This window comes from Dromaius novaehollandiae, chromosome 1 (assembly GCF_036370855.1).
Source record: "Dromaius novaehollandiae isolate bDroNov1 chromosome 1, bDroNov1.hap1, whole genome shotgun sequence".
In the NCBI taxonomy this organism is placed as follows: Eukaryota; Metazoa; Chordata; class Aves; order Casuariiformes; family Dromaiidae; genus Dromaius; species Dromaius novaehollandiae.
The window spans coordinates 50886112-50902137 of NC_088098.1; the positions used below are offsets into that span (position 1 = coordinate 50886112).

Here is a 16026-nt window from a genome sequence, read left to right on the forward strand (position 1 = left end):
GCTTAGCCAGCTATATATCTCAAATCTCTTTGATTTCCAATGGAAATACACTCACAAAGCAAAGGCACAGGGTTTGTCATCAGAGTAAAGTCAAGGCACATCCCCAAATTTACAAGACAATATGGATTTTTCACATGCCTGTACCCAGCATCAGGCCCTCACTGAAAACTGCCAAAGAGTTTTTCAAATGCTGCAGTTCAGCTTTAGTAGTGTACCAACATTGTGCCTGTGTTACGGCTTTGCATCAGCACATGAAGAGGCACTCAGAAAAAGCAGTGGCACCTGGAGACTCTTTCAAGGCCCTGCAAGAACAGCTGTGAGTGTTGGGCAGGTGCAGACTAAGCATCACCCAAATGTACCACCGCAGAGGAGAAAAATTGCCCTTCTGAGTAGGCACCCTCAAAACAGGCACAACATATCTAATAACCTGTACATTAACTTCCTTCAAATAGGGGAGTCAAAGGCCTTCCTGTCCTTCATCCCAAAGGCTGGGGAGAGGGAGTCCTTCTCCAAAGCCTTTCCTTGATATGTCCCATGTGTGCAAATCACACCCAGGCACTGCTTGAGCACTGGGCAGTCACAGAAACAGGACCTGGGTGCAAAGGAGGCTTTTTAGGACATGGAAAAGAAAACCTCTCTCCTTCTCCAAGCTTTGTCCCTCTGAAATCTCATTCAAAACAGTTCCCCCCACCTTGTCCTCCATTGACACCCGAGCCCCTAGCAGCTCCCAAATCCACCTGGCAGAGGGGAAGTTCAAGGGCATTGGGGCAGGGTGGGCTTTGTCCCCCATCCCCAGCTGCCCCCATCACCTGTGCTGGGAGATGCAAGGAGAAACCCTGCAGGGCCACCCTGACCTCAAACCGGGGGGGATTTCACTAAGCCCAGTCAGGCTTGTCTGGCCTGGAGGAGGGGGAAGGAGGATGGAGAAGAAAGGGGAAGGTATGTCACTGCAGGGCCTGGGAGTGAGTCAAGAGCTCGCCCGGATAGCGCTGATACATTGCCTCTGCTGGTGTTCAGCTCGGTGCGGGAGAGACTCTTGGGTGCAGCCATCGAACAGCCCAGTGCTGCTTCATCTGACCACAAGGCAGCTGCAGCCCAGCAGTTTCTAAATCGAATGGGATGGGGATCCTCACTGCCCTCCTGCTGGCTGTACCTGCTTCCCCTCTGCTCTGGGCCCCCAGCGCAGGGGGCACATCTGTCCACAATGAGCAGGCTGTTGCACCAGTCCCCCTCTCCCCACAAAACAGGCAAAAACAAAGCACTGGCTACTCCCTCATACCCTCTCCCATGCATATTGCACTGCTAGTGCAAGGAAATTTATGAGCCAGCTCTCTCAGTCCCTCATGGTCGAGGCTTTCCCAGGATTGGAGTGCAATTTACTGCCAGTGAAAGTCCAACGAGGTGTATAAATCTGCTCTCCTGCCGCTACCTATTCTCACGACCCATGTCAGCCCACTTCCTCCTCACCAGCAGCAAGAGAAGGTCTTTTGCTTAACTTTCTAGCCTTATCTGCCAAAAGAAAGAAGTGGGGGAAGAGATGCAGCACAACTCAAATCACTTGAAAAGCCACAATGTGTGTATTGGCTGAATTTATGACAGTGTTTAGTGCTACCACAAAGACCTTAGCTACAAGTAACAGAATCAATTTGAGCAGAGGGAAAACATGAAGTGGACTGAACAGAAGATATGCTGCAAAGAACACCCATTCTTTGGATGTTCAGAAATGCAAGAGGGAGTAGATGCACATGTACACTTTTCCCACCTCCACATGTTGCGCTTACTTGAAACCAATGGGTCCTCTCTGCAGAACGCTAGGCCAGTAGATGTAAGGATGCTTCTAGTACGAAAAGAAAGACCAGACCTATGCACATGTCTAGAGGAGAGGAATTCCAGCCAAACCACCTGACCATATCTACTGGCACAGACCAAGGATGGGTATTTTCTGCCAAATGCTGATCAGCATAAACCAGATCAGCTCAGCAAGATGGAGAAGGGCAGCTTGGCATCTGTGGCTCAGCCAACCAGGAGCTGACTATGGCCAAGAAAAATCTTAGCACAGCTCTCACTAGCTTGCTCTGGCAAGCAATGAGGCAGTTCTCAATTACTTCATCTTCTCTAAGCCCTCTGGTTTTGCACCGAGAAACTGCATCCGTTCAGTGCACTGGAAGTAGTGCTCAAGTTTGTATGCCTATTCCTCCATACATTCCTCTTTTTACCGGTATGAATCAACCATGTTCCATATCCAGTTATATTAAGAGGTACAGTTTAACCGGCTGCTTAGAAGTGAAATTTGCCTTCTCTCCACATCACTTTGCTGCTCTTTCATTGAGAGGACTATATCTAGATACTTCTACCCAAGTTGTATATTCCTTCAGCTGTTGTAATAAAAGTGGCATTTCAGTACAGCCACAGCTCAAGTTAAGTCTTTTGCATATGAAGTTCTCTAAACTCCAGGCTTCACCTACAGAATGTGTAAATTCTTCCAACGCCCTCCTAGATATGACAAAACACTGTATTTCTGCCATTTTCTTTAAGTTCACTAAATATTTAGACATCCTATAATAAAGGGATCCTAGCAACATCATTGGGAAATTAGGAGTTTTAAAGGAAACTTGGGTCTTTAACTCTTTCTTTTTTCTTTCCCACTGGATCTCTGAAGGTAAAATCAAGTTCTTTGATTTTCCATTAGGCTTTCTCCTGTAACTTTTAAACTATTATGTTATAATTCTCTTTCAAAGTTATTCAATTTATGAGGAAATGCCATTAAGTTGCTATAAAAGACTCAATTTCTGTTCAAATGGAAATCTCAGCTATGCCGAATACAGCCATTTTAAGCAGTTCTTACCAGAGAGTCATTGATTTTTCTCCTCTAGACACAGTCCATGAGGATTTGGGGGGAGGAAACACGACACAGCTTAATCTGATTCCAGAACTAAATCTCAACCACTTTCTATACTCATTCCTGTTTTATACTGCAGAAAAAGCAGTACATTAGGCTATCCTGCTAATACCTGAAGTTTTATACAGCAAAAGAAGTGTTGAAGAATCTGTTGGTGTCACTAATATCATGATATTTCATGCTTTAAAAATAAGGAAAATTGTAAATATGAAGACAAAAAATAACAATTGTGTGCAGCTAACATCAAGGATTTGTGCAGCACTCATTGCAGGCATCAAAACGGCAACCTAACCAGCACCTCAATAGCTCTTTGAGATGATCCTCAGATGGCAAAACCTAACAAGTTCATAAGAAATAATACTTCCAAATGCAGCTGATGCAAAGGAATGTTGCAAGCACTTGCAGCTAGCGCCACGGAGCAGACATTCAAAGCTGGTCTAATCCTGAGTGAGTCCAATACCTGACTTCAAAGGGACAGTGGATAAGACCCCTGGTCTGCAGCTGACCCTTTTCCTAGGTACACATCACAATTTGTTCTGCCATAGTTGCCAAACTATAATATTAGGGAAGACTATTATGTCAGAGAAGATACATGGATCTCTGTATTACCCTGTGCACTTAAAAGGCCACAGTTAGACTGCCCGGGCAAACCATAATTCTAATTTTCTGTTCTGTTCCATTTTTCTGCTTCATCATGCAAGCAATATTTTCTTACAAAACGTCTGCTTCGGTGGAAGTGGGCAATGCGTCTAAATGCATGCAGGCATAGAGTTACAGAAACGCATAGTTAAATGTTATTCTTACACCAGCTCTTTTGGAACACATTTTCTATGGAAGAAGCAAACCCTGGCCGTCTCTCCTTAACCTTCCTGCAGCATTATGACAAGCCCTATGGTACCTGGTCATGTCAATGGAGTTCATGCACCAACGCGCCACTTGCTGGCTAGAAATTAAGGTCTGAAGAGACCAGAGATCATGGCTGGGCTATGTGGACTCAACCAGCTACATGGACAATGCTGTTTCTTGCAAATTCAAATCATGTTCAAGAACCATTTATATCAGAACCAAACCAAAGGATCTCCAGGCCCACATGTTCAAAAAGAGATGGACTATCAGGTAGTCTGTTTTTTTACAGTAGAAGAATACAAGGCAGAGGACCAGGGATTAGGAGACTTGTGAGTTCCTCCTAGCTCATAACTTTGTTCCAAACTAAGTGTTGTGACAGGGATAATTTAACGCATCTCCTGCCTCTTCCAGCCCCCAACACGATACATCCTTAACATGCATACATGCAGGATAAAAGGCAGACTTAAAGTCCTTTAGGAAGCTCATCTGCTTAGGTTCCCTTCGTAGTCAATAGAGAGAGATTAGCGTCTCTGGAGGGGAAGCTGAAGTACCTTCATTGGGCTCCTGCTCTACACTGCCCATGAAAAGAGCCCCTGTTTCTCCACTGACTCCCTGGAGATCTTCTGGAGACAAGTCTCCCACAACTAATGTTAGCTTCTGCAAACACTCCCCTTTCCATAGAAGATTGAAACATCTCACCAAGCTTATAAGAGCAAATGTATAATCAACAATGAGAGGGATACACCAAGGGATACAAACTGCAGGAATGAAAATCCCAAGTGATTTTAAAAATCTAGGGACAACTTTAAAGAGCTACTTGCATATTACATAAAATGATAAAAAAAATTCATTGAAGCAATAACTCTGGTTTCCTGTCACAGAGTCTCTGTAGTTCTCATGCCTCATCCTTTGTTTAAGAGCATATTCTTGAGGATCAGGTCTTAGTTCTCTGGGCATTCACCACCTCCTGTCATTTTTTCTCCCAGATGGAGCCAGCACTGGTACTGGATGCAAAATTTTCAATGGAACATTTTGTTGTCATTGGGAAATATTAATGCATCCAAAATATAACAAGAAAACATCGAGTCCATCAAACCTGAACAGGCTAATTTGGAGGAAGAATTAGCTCCTGTGCCTCCCATACCTCAGAGGACTCCACAGCCTCTGGGCTATAGAGCCTGCTTTTCTGTTTCTTTCCTGCTGAAGTAATTTCCCTTTATGTAAGTAATTACTTTATACTGGGCCAGAGAAAGAAACTGACTCCACAGCCCAGTCGTTAGAGCACTCCCTCTCCAGCACAATGAATAGGCATTTATATAAAGTAGAACAGCTCCAACTGGAAAAGCTCCAACTGAGAAAGCATTACTGCAGAAGATCCAGTGGTCTGGGCCCTCCCGTTGGCTAAGAGAGCCTGAGGGACAAGTCTCCACTCCAAGGTATGCAGAACAGAATGCGTCACCCAAAACCCCGTTACTTTTCTACTTACCAAGCTGCTAGCTATTCTGGGCTTGTTCTCTGTTTTTTTCATGAAAACACATCAAATACCCTAATTAATTTCAGTGCAGAATCAGCAAAATCTACGAAATTGCTATTTTTTGTAGGGTAGTAAAACCATTTCCTGCCACATTGGCTCTGTTACAAACCTCTCCCATCAGAAACTTTAATCACCATCTCTAATGTCACAAGCTGAGGTCAGGGATCTCTATGACAAGCAATCAACAAGGGGGAAGAGACAAACCTCATGATTTCACCTTAATGTCCTAACAAAAAAAGCATGAGGAATTAGGCAAGGTCTGCCGTTAACCAATAATCAGCTGCTATTGTGTGTTGCCTGGTTTCCCAAAGTTATTCCTCTCTCCAGTAAAGAGCCATTGCACAGAAAGGGTTGCTCGCAGAAGAGACCTGCTGTGGCTCTTCTAGCTTCTGCTTCCGAGAGCCCCAGGGCACAGGCACTCAGCTTCTGCAAGGGTCTCTGAACACTGAGGTTCAGAGAGTCTTTCAGCCCTTTTACTCCCCACTGAAATGATTCAAATTAAATGTGATACAGCGTCATCCTTATAGCCATTACATTTTGCAAACTTTCAAACCAGGGGTTCAGAGAGAGCTTTCTGTAAGAGTCACCATATCTTTCAAGGCAACTATCCCACAGCTACCCTACTTTTCAAAGCTACTTAATTATTATCTCCTTCTGTTTAGGGTACAGGCCCCCCATCATGTAATGAAATAATCATGATGTCTTTCCTAAGATTCCATTTATGCTTTTGTGATATTTACCACTTTGTTACTTCCAGATGGAGACTTAAAAGCTTCCTCTCAGAACACTTGAATACTTGGTACCTCAGAGCACATCCAAGCTGCTTTTATACTTTGACTTTCAAGGTTTCCGGACACTATCTTTGCAATTATAATTATATATACATTCATTTTTTCAGTAATAAATTAGAGTTTCATTTCAAGTTGTACCAAAAATGTGAAGAACTGAAGAGGAGACCGAGTGAACAGATTATGTCATTCTGTCGCTTTCATTAGACTTTCCCTTGGGGACTGTCATCCTCTCATGTTTCAGCTTTAGTCTGCTGAAACACATCTGACATGAGGGATTCTCTCCCGGGATTCTTAGGCCACTGACTACAGCAGCCGGTGATACTGGAGACTTATAAAGGAGGAGAAAGAGGGGTGCAGGCATGTGCAGATCCCTCCCATGTGTTTTCCACAAGTGTATGCCTACGTGCAAGTAGCTGTGAGCAAGCGCATTTTTGTGCATTTCCTCTGCCACGATGCACTTCAAACGCATTTCTCAGCAGAGTCCTGTTACAGAAATTCCCCAGCAATCCAGTCATGTGCAGTTAATTAACTTCCTGCATTACCAAGCACAAAGAGATTTACAGCAACAGCCCTTTCTCCATCCTTCTCCTGGAACAGCTGTCAGCGTATCTACACCTTTCCACCCATCACTGGAGCTGTTCTTTTCACAGCAAAGATTTCAAAAGCACCTACCCCCAGATACTCTGAAGAGTGAAGATTGCCCTTGGAATCAGACCTAGCTTTAGGGGACTAGAAGATCTTTTGCAATTAGTTTCCAGGTGCTATCCATGCAGGGCCTTTGCCTTTCATGGCAATCCATTGTACCTATAGGACCCTAATCCCAACTGGTGTAGCAAAGGTCCCACACAGCACAGGGAAACCAAGGTCCCTTGTTATGACAAACTGCAACCACAGATCTTTGAGATTCATCTCTCACCTAGCCATATCCTCCTATATCTTGCTTATGGCCCACAGCTGGAGCCCATCTGTGGCTGCTGCTGTCTTCAGATATGATTAGGCTATAATGCAAATCACCTGAAAAAAATTTTCTGTTCATTAGTCAATTAGGTGTGATGTAGGACATGGCATTTGCACGAGTAAATTATCAGCAGGTTCATGACATCAAACCTTATCTATCTCAGCTGGCTCCTAGTAACCATCTCACCTTCTGGTATGCTTTGAAATAGTAAATTTGCAAGTTTTGCCTTTGTTTCCTTTGCAAAATTCTCAAAATTCTGCAGAGGTTTCTGCAGAATTTGGAGAATTTTCTTGTATCTGCAAGAAACAATAAAGCCACCAGAAAGAGTCATGCATATTAGCTCCTCAACAGTGTATGACAACCCTAAGAGGTTAGGAAAGAGGTGAAATAAAAATGTCAAATCCAAGTAAAATAACAAAGAGAGCTTAACATGTCATTTGCTCCATTTGAGTTTTTCCTGGACACCTGTATAGAAAGCTTCTCATTCTTATGAAAAGTACCAGAGGGGTGTACCACAGTGTCGCTTTCTACTGATGAACAGAGGCTATAAACTGGCATAGTATCTATCTCTTCAGCTTTGGTTCACTAGCTTAGCTTAGTCTTTAGGCCACATAGGTCCCCAGTATGTTCCCAATGCTGGCCAAATTTGCAGTCTCAAAATGGCACCTTCAGCCCTCTCTGATACCTGCAGGAGAATCACTACTGACCCATAGTGGGGGGACCCCTCCTCTGAAACCATTAGTGAAGCCTCCTGTCCAAACCCCAACTGTACTCAGGAAGTTTCTCCAACTCCCAGCACAGAGAGGCATGACTGTGAAGGCTGGCTGATGGGAGCAACAATTCTCAGAAACCACTACATTCATGGCTCCCCAAATTCCATTTTAACTACTGGAAGCAGCAAAGTTGAGTAAAGATAAGGTAGCTTTAAACTGTGGCTCATCTTGCAAGACAAAAGACCCGCATCATGAAATGGCAAAGTGTGCATTTTCACATTGTTCAGTGTGTGATGACATATTTCACCTTCCCTTGCAGTATCAGGTTTTGACACACTAGATATTCAGATGCTGTGATAGTGTAAAACTTTAAGAACAATGGCTACAGCCAAGTGAAGCTTCCTAATGAAAAGGGACATGGTCGCAGTGTAGAACAGCCCAACTTAACCAAGGATTCAGGAATTGCCCCTGCAACTGTTGAAGCATGGTTCGCATGGGACAGGGCTTTAAGCCTCTCCTGCAAAGATTTCTACTGCTGATGGCTCTAGCAGTCCACCAATATAGGAAGTGCTTTCATAACACACCAGAGGTTTAGAAAACAAGAGATCTTTGGGAAGCTCCTGATATGCTTTTCTGAGGGGAGCTCAAGCTGTGGTGCCAATCAACACTATCATGTTGAGTCCTACAAGTACCATACAAGATTCAGAGCACAGGGCTAGTGTCAGACCCACTCAGGTAGGAAAGGTTTCCACAAACGGAACAGTCAGTCCCTTCCTTTTGCACATAGAATAGATTGACCTCATTATCTTTCTCCCAAAGTTGTTTGGTTAGGCATGCAAATATCATGATCCATGGTTCACTGGAGACAGCCTTTATCAGATACAATTTGATAGTTGATCATCTACATCTAGCTTTAAATATTTTCAGTCACAGCCATTCTGTCACCTTTATCAGCATCTTCTGCTGTCACCTAAAACATTTTTGCAGTAAACATTTAATTCGTTGTTTAATCTGTATTCTTTCTGCCTCATCTTAAACTCATTTATTTCCTGATCTGTCCGTGGTGACTAATGAGAATAATTGCCCCGTCCTCTTTCTGCAATGGTCTTTTATGTATTTGCAAACTGTCAGGTATCCACCCACAGTAGTCTTTTCTCCAGACTGAACTTGCCTCGCTCTCCCAACCTTTCTGTACAGGTCTTATTTTCTATGATCTGTGATCACTGTCTTTGTTCACTCCTCCACACTGTCCCCAGTCCTTCTCTTTCTTAGAAGTGCAGCCCCCAAACACAATGCAGTTTTCTAACTGAGGCTTAACCACATCTGTAAATATACAGTAGACATATAATTTCACCATTCTGCATAAACTAGGATTATGTATAAAGCTCACACACGGGCTGGACAGCAGGTCCGGTAGAGAATGATGATAGCTAGAGTCATTTAATTCTTCTGGTGGTTCATGTCTAGGACTGCAGTAAATGAGAATTATTCCCATTTCACAACTAGATAGCTACACAGAGCCAAAGTAGTTTAGGCTTACGGGCTTGTCACACTGACAGTAAACAGGACATGAGCTCCTATGTGCTTAACATGCCAGAGGTGAGTGGGGGCAATAAACATTGTCTGCTGAGTTATTCAGATCAGATGAACTGGTGGCCCCACACCTGTTTTGGTGGGTAAGCAATCATACTGTAATCAGCACAGACAAGCCACCAAACAGGCCATGAAGACTGAATTCCCATTCTTCTATAGATGTTTCTTACCTAAAAATATTTCCATACAGACATCCACACCAATATTAATGACACTATATGCATTCTGGGAATTGAGAGAGATGATCTTCAATACTCCGAGCTGGCAGCCTTCACCTGAGCCACGTCCACTGGCTCTTCAATCTTTGATAGGGATGGAGGTGAGTAGTGAATGCTACAGAGGTCTCAGCTTAGCATCCCTTCACTTTGAGCCAGTAACCACACTCCCATTCATAATTCCTCATTTTCCCCAGAAGTTTAATCAATCCTTGTATATTTGTGGCTCTGAAACATTGCCTTAGATTGTTTATGTTGGAAAGGGAAGACACCCACCCAGCACACCATACTTTACAAACTGCAAATCCCCTCTGTATTAAGAAATGCCAACTGACAGTAAATGTCAGAACAAGTATCATAGGGCAAACTGCTTCACTTACCAATTTCCTCTCCCATTTTTAGTGGACCTAACTACAGAGAAAATAGTATTTTTTATTCCTCTAACACTAAAAACATGCAGTGGATATGTAAAAATTAAAGAAATAGAAGCTAACCACTCCTCCTGCCCAAGGCTAGTGCCCAAGGCTCTCCTGCTTCTAAAAAACCAAAATACTAAACAAAGAGCAGCCATGCCTCAAAAGATTCAAATTAGCCATGGTTTGAATTGGCTTGGTCACAGCACAGTTTGCACGCTGCCCAGTGCCACAAATTTGTTTCTCCGCAGGCAAGGGGATAAGCTTGCTTTCCCAGAGCACTCTCCCTGCCTCCAACTGATGGCCCACAGAGTTTTTTTCCCTCCAGGTGAACTCAGGCCCATGGAGGTCCACTGCCTGGTTTGCAGAGATCACCACTGTGTACTTGGTCAACTTTTAAACACACCAGTTCACACCCTGATGCATGATTCAGTCTGGAAGCTAGTGACTTGCGGCTTAAGGAGGCCATGAGCTCTTGGACTATAAAAGGCAGATTTGTCTGAATTTTTTGCCCCCAAAAAAATTAAAGGGAAGCTTTGACATTTAACCTGGCTTGGTTAGTCTCCTGATTCTCAAGCACTTATCACTGTGTCACTAACTTCACTAGAGCAGTGCCAATCCCAACCTGCCAGGAACCTCCCCTCCTGCCTTCGGACAGAGAAGCAAGACAGGTAAGTCTGAGGGTCACTGGAGCCTGCTTCATGGCCAGAGAAATAGTCTTTTTAGTTCCTGTTATGACACACTTAGCTGAAGCAAAAAGCAAGACTCAGAGGAAAATACAAGGCAATGGGAGCAGGAAGGTCATGCTTAGTTTTTATTCTCTTACTTGCCTCTGTTTCCCCTTCCACATATTTCAGCACTGCGATCTTCAAACTGCCATTTCATCTTATGCAGGGCGGCACCCAGGGCAGTAGCTGGTACATTTGACTGCGGCGAAGCGACTGAACAAGTAAGTTGATTCACTGTGGTAGAAAGAATTCTTACGGACGGGTAGTTGGAGGATGGACCAGGGTAATAGCAGATATCAGTCACGTTTCTCCCAATCACTCCCTGCTTTTCTATCAAGCATAAACATATCTTGAAGAAGGCTAATCACAGAATCACAAAAGAATCAGGCAGTCCTAGAGCCCGGATGTCAGGCAGAGCAGATACTACAAGCATCCCGCTGTAGATGAGAAGCCACGGTACATGAACCCATCTCTCTCAAAAAGATCATCTTATCCATCTCTCCTATTAATGAATTCATTTTTTTGTGATAAATTGAGGCTTACACAAAAAAAACCCACCCCACATCCTCCAACTGCAAGACAACTCTTTCTCTGCTACCCACCAAGCTATGCTGAGGAGTAGAGTACAGCCGGAGTGGAGCTGTGGTCTCCTTAAAGGCCAGCCAGTTTAAACCTCTAGGGACCAGCCCTCAGGCTGGGCCATCTCACAAGCAGCTGTGGCCCATCCTAAGGAGTGAAAGACAGGAGCGAGGAATGAAGTCCATTGCAGGGAGACAAGCAGCGCTGTCTGTACAGCACTCCCTTCCTCTGCCAGCTTGGGGGAATGAGAAAATAGCACTGGGAATCAAATCCAGACCTCCCACATGGTACTGCAGAGACATTGAGCGCTAGAGCACAGATTCCTGGTGCCAGCCCAGGCAATGAGAGTCCGGTGTGGGAATCCAAGCGCATCTCCATGCGCTAGCGCAGAACAGCTTAAGCACTGGAGCCAGCGTCCACCTGCGCTCTTCCAAACCAAACACAAGAAACAGCCCCAGCTGAGCTCCAGCAGCAGATGAAATACAGAAATGAATGCAAGGACCTTTCCCCCATAGGTGAGGGCTGGGGATGAGATGCCAGGTTGTAGGTTAATGGAGGTTTTTTTTCCGCAACAGTTGATATTCCAAAATGAGAATAAAATCAAAGCATAAATGATTAAATAGGGATGGAAGGTGGGGATTTTAGCCCCTGCTCTGTATTTTCCATCTCCCCATGATCTCTTCATGCTCTTGGATGCAGGGGTACAATGTAAAACCCAGCCATCCGCACAGGTATCCTGAGAACCCTGCCCAGATGAGGACAGTCGGGGGCTGCTCCCAACACTTTCCTTTGCCTAGCTATGGTCTCACTGATGAGGGGATGGCAAGAGGCACCAGGATCGGAGTGGGCTGAGCCAGCTGGTCTGGCAGGTGTATGTCACCAGGCCAGAGGCCAGGGTCCCCAGGAAGAGGAGTAACAGCTTTGACCATGCTTCTTTCCTTTTCCTTGCTGAGATCTCTCTCTGCCTACTGAAGGCAGAGCCAAGGGGAAGCTGAAGTGGGTCCCATGGCCCCCAAGCTGTTTCCCCACTCCTCCCTCGACCTGCTCCATCCTTTCCCAACTCTCTGACACCCCCACCCTGGATGGGGAGACAAGCCGGTGCTGGGGGGGAGGGGAACCAGGAGATGCAGAGGCAACACACACTGCTGCTTCAGGGCGGCGTGGGTGAGCACTTGAAAATCCCCCGTACCCACACCTTCCCTCTTACAGAGCACCCTGCATGCACCCCCTCCTACAGAGCACCCTGCACCCACCCACCCGCTGCCGCTCCCCCCAGAGCCACAGCTGGGGCACGCCAGGCCACCCCCCACCCCAGTGTGCCATACCCCTGCTCCGCTACCCCGAGGGCTTGGCAGCAGGGCAGCAGCGGGGTCTTGTGGGCCAGGGGTGCTGCACACCCAGCTCTCCTGCCTGTCAGCAAAAGACCCCCGAGGTGGAGGGAGTGGACCAGCCACCCGCTCCTGCACTGCTTGCGAGGCTCCCTGGGCAATATTAGGAGGCTTCTCCTTTTGCCCATGCTGGGTCTTGCAGGGAAGGGGAAGAAAAGTCCTGGGTAAAGGTAGCAGCATGACAGACCGGGAATTAAAAGGGGGGTGTCAGGATGTGGCCCCATGCTCCCTGCCCCCACGACGGAGCACCGAAGCTTTATGACACCCCCCGCCCCTTCCTCCCCCTGGTTGCCTCTGCCCAGATCTAGGGTCGCGGCTGGGGAGGGCCGGGGGGGATGCGGCACCCGCCGGGCTGCGGTCCCCGCCAAGGCAGCGGGGGCAGCTGGGGAGGCAGCGCCGCCAGACCCGCTCTCCCGGGGGGCCCGGCCCGGCCGCCGGGGCTGCCGCGCTTGCCGGAGCCCGGAGGCAGCTCTCCCCTTCCCTCCGATCCGCCTGCAAAACCCCGGGCGGGGGGCGAGGGGCAGCGGCTGCGGCGGGCTGGTCCCGCATCTGCCCGCCTCTCCCCTTGCCCTGGTCAGAGAGGGGGGATGGTGCCGTTGTACCCCCCCCGGGGGCGGTCTGTGCTGTTAGGGGCTCTCCCGAGGGAAGGACACGCGGGGGATGGGGCTGCACCCCGACCCCGCGGGGCGCTGGGGTCCCGGGCGGAACCGGCACCGCCTGGAGCTGCGGTGCCTGAGAAATTCCTCCCGAAAAAGGAGCAATGCTCCCACACGCCCTCCGCTCCGCGCAGGTAAACTTTCTACTCCCACTTGCGGAGGGAAGAGGGAGGGAGGGAGCTCTCCGGCAGGGAGGATCCAGGCGCGGATAAACCCTGGGAAGCCTTAGATATTTATAGAAGCACAGCCAGAATATGGCAGGAAAGGTGGCTCTCGAAAGGGCCCCGCTCCTGGTTTGTAACAGGAGCTCGACGACCCCCTTCCGAGGGGCACAAAGCAGGACGCAGGCGCGGGGGAGGGGGGCGCTGGGGACGAGAGGAAAGGGAGGCGGGCTGGGGGGGGGGGTCGGGGGGGGGGGCTCTGCCCTCCTGCCCCGCTGCCCCCCTGCCCGGCGCGGCACGGCGAGGGGAAGGGCCGGGCGGGCTGGGGCTGGGGCTGGGGCTGAAAATAGCGCCGAGGCGCGGCGCAGGCGGCGGGGCGCTCCCGCACCCCCGCGGGCACCCGGCTCCCTTTGTCTTGCCACCATCTTACGGAAGGACTCACATGTCGCGTTACGGTGGGGATGCACCGGTGCCTCTCGCCTGCCGGCAGCCGAGCGGCGAGAAAGCCATTTTGCAGCCCTCCGAGGTAGCCGCGGGCTGGGGAAGGGGCTGCGTGCGCGGGGGCTGCGGGCTGCGAGGAGCCGGGGGGGGCGGAGCGGTGCCACGGTGCCCGCTGGCAGCACCGCCACGGCAGCACCGGGGGACGGGGATAAATTAAAGCCCGTGAAGTTGTCTGAATACAACGCCTCGCAGGTTTAGATGAAGTCTCTTGACGTGCTTGGACTTAAAATAGCCCTTCGGCTCCACGCAAGCAGGCGCGCTCGCCCCGGCGCGGAGCTCGCTCCTGCCGCGGCGCCGGGGCGGCCCCGGCCCCGGCCCCTGCGTCAGGCCGCTCGTGATCGAGAGGCTGGAGTGGGTTTTAACTGATGCACCACCCTCCTCGGCAACAAGCAGGTTTCTATGTTCTGCTGCTCCTAAGGAGGGCTATTTTCGCATCAAAGCGTGACAAGGAGCCGCCGGACCCGCGAAGGGAGATTTGCAGACGAACGGCTGGATGGATGGATGGGAATTATCTTCATTTTTCTCCCTCACCAAAGCCTCGTTCCTCCTTCTGTGTTTCCCCTCACTCCACCCCCTACCCCCCAAAAAAAATCACAAGGGACTTTCCCCTGACTCACGGACACAATATGTAACTTAAAACATCTCTCTCGCCTTCTCTTCATGTCCTATTTGATGAGCCAAGAGGGAATCAACATGTCTGGTGAATGTTTCCTCCTTTTTTCTTTTGCTAGATCTGCTTCTAAAAGCAGCATCCCTAAACCTTTTGTTCTAACGTGAGTAGTCTTCCCTGGGCAAACCCGTGTATAAAAATGAGCTGCCACCAAAAACACAGAAACAGGAATTTCCCTACCTTGGTTTGTAGAAGCAGAACCTCTAGACGGACAGATCAAGGGAGAGAGCATGTTGGGAATGTCCAGTCTCCTCTTCTTGCTTGCATATCCACATAAGAAGAATAAGGGTCGGGGGGCAAACGTGGGGGAACGAGTTAAAAAAAAATCCTATTTGGCTGTAAAAAAAATAGAGAATTCTTTGTGGCAATCTTGCGTCTTGAAGCAGTGCAAATTCAAAAGCAGGAGAGAATCACTTCAGAGGATATTCAGCGCATGTGGTGAGGATCGTCAAATGCAGGTTCCAGAGTAAGCATTCCTTTCGCTTTTTTTAAATGATTATTCTTATAATTATTCTTTTTTTTTTTTTCCTGGAGCACTAGTAGAGGAGGTGGTGTTTAAAGCAACTGGAGGTCGGCACTGTTCTTCTGTGAAGCATGGTTATCCTCAAAGCGTCCCCTTCCTGAAGGGAAAAATAAGCATCAATTTTGTATTAGAGGGGTCTGAAGGGGATAAAAACCGCTCCCCAACAAAGACATTAATATATTGAGAAGAAAGAGAGGAAAAACGCATTTCCCAACAGTGCACACAAGCGGAATCAAAAAAAAAAAAAAAGAAAAAGAAAAAACAGCTGGCACGAGTCTATAAATAATTCAGATACGGACTGACTACACCATTCCTGGGGTAGGCATGCACGCGAGCCGGGAGAGCGGGCGCGCTGTGCAGCGCCGGCAGAAGGCGAGCCCCGGCGCCCCCCGCCCCACGCACGCCGAGCCGCTCGCCCACCCCCGGGAACAGCCCCCGAAGGGGCTGGCGAGGGCCGTGCCCACCCCTCTGCGGTGCCGCCGGCGCCGCTGCCGCCCCTGCCCGCCGCGCTGGGGCTCCGCGGGCAGCGCGCCCCGCGCTCGCCGCACGCACACGAGCCGCTGTCGCGGGGGGGCTCGTTTCACCTGCAACGTGGCTGCTGGGGGGGGGCGGGTCGCAATATCCGCGGCCGCACAGTCGCCCCGGTGAACGCAGCCATTGGCTCCCCGGGGCTTGGGCTGGGCTTTTTTTTTTGGGTGTAGGCTGTCGGTTTGGGTTCCCCCCCCCCCCACCCCCCGCCACCTTCAACATACGTGGACAGGGTTTATAGCTATGCAGGCATTCATTTAATGGACTCGCAGGTATTATTTTTTTCCTCCCTCCCAGCTCGCACGGAAAACAATTCACACTTACAGCTGT

General features: G+C 48.5%; 1 protein-coding gene across 1 annotated transcript in view; it reads right to left on the reverse strand.

Moving 5' to 3' along the window:
• The window catches only part of GRIN2B (glutamate ionotropic receptor NMDA type subunit 2B), a 219272-nt gene extending 203738 nt beyond the window's left edge, over positions 1 to 15534 (reverse strand). The window contains exon 1 of the mRNA XM_026101026.2: positions 14826 to 15534. The gene's annotated coding sequence lies outside the window, so the exon portion shown is untranslated. The remainder of the gene's footprint in view (positions 1 to 14825) is intronic.
• Positions 15535 to 16026: the final 492 nt, after the last annotated feature.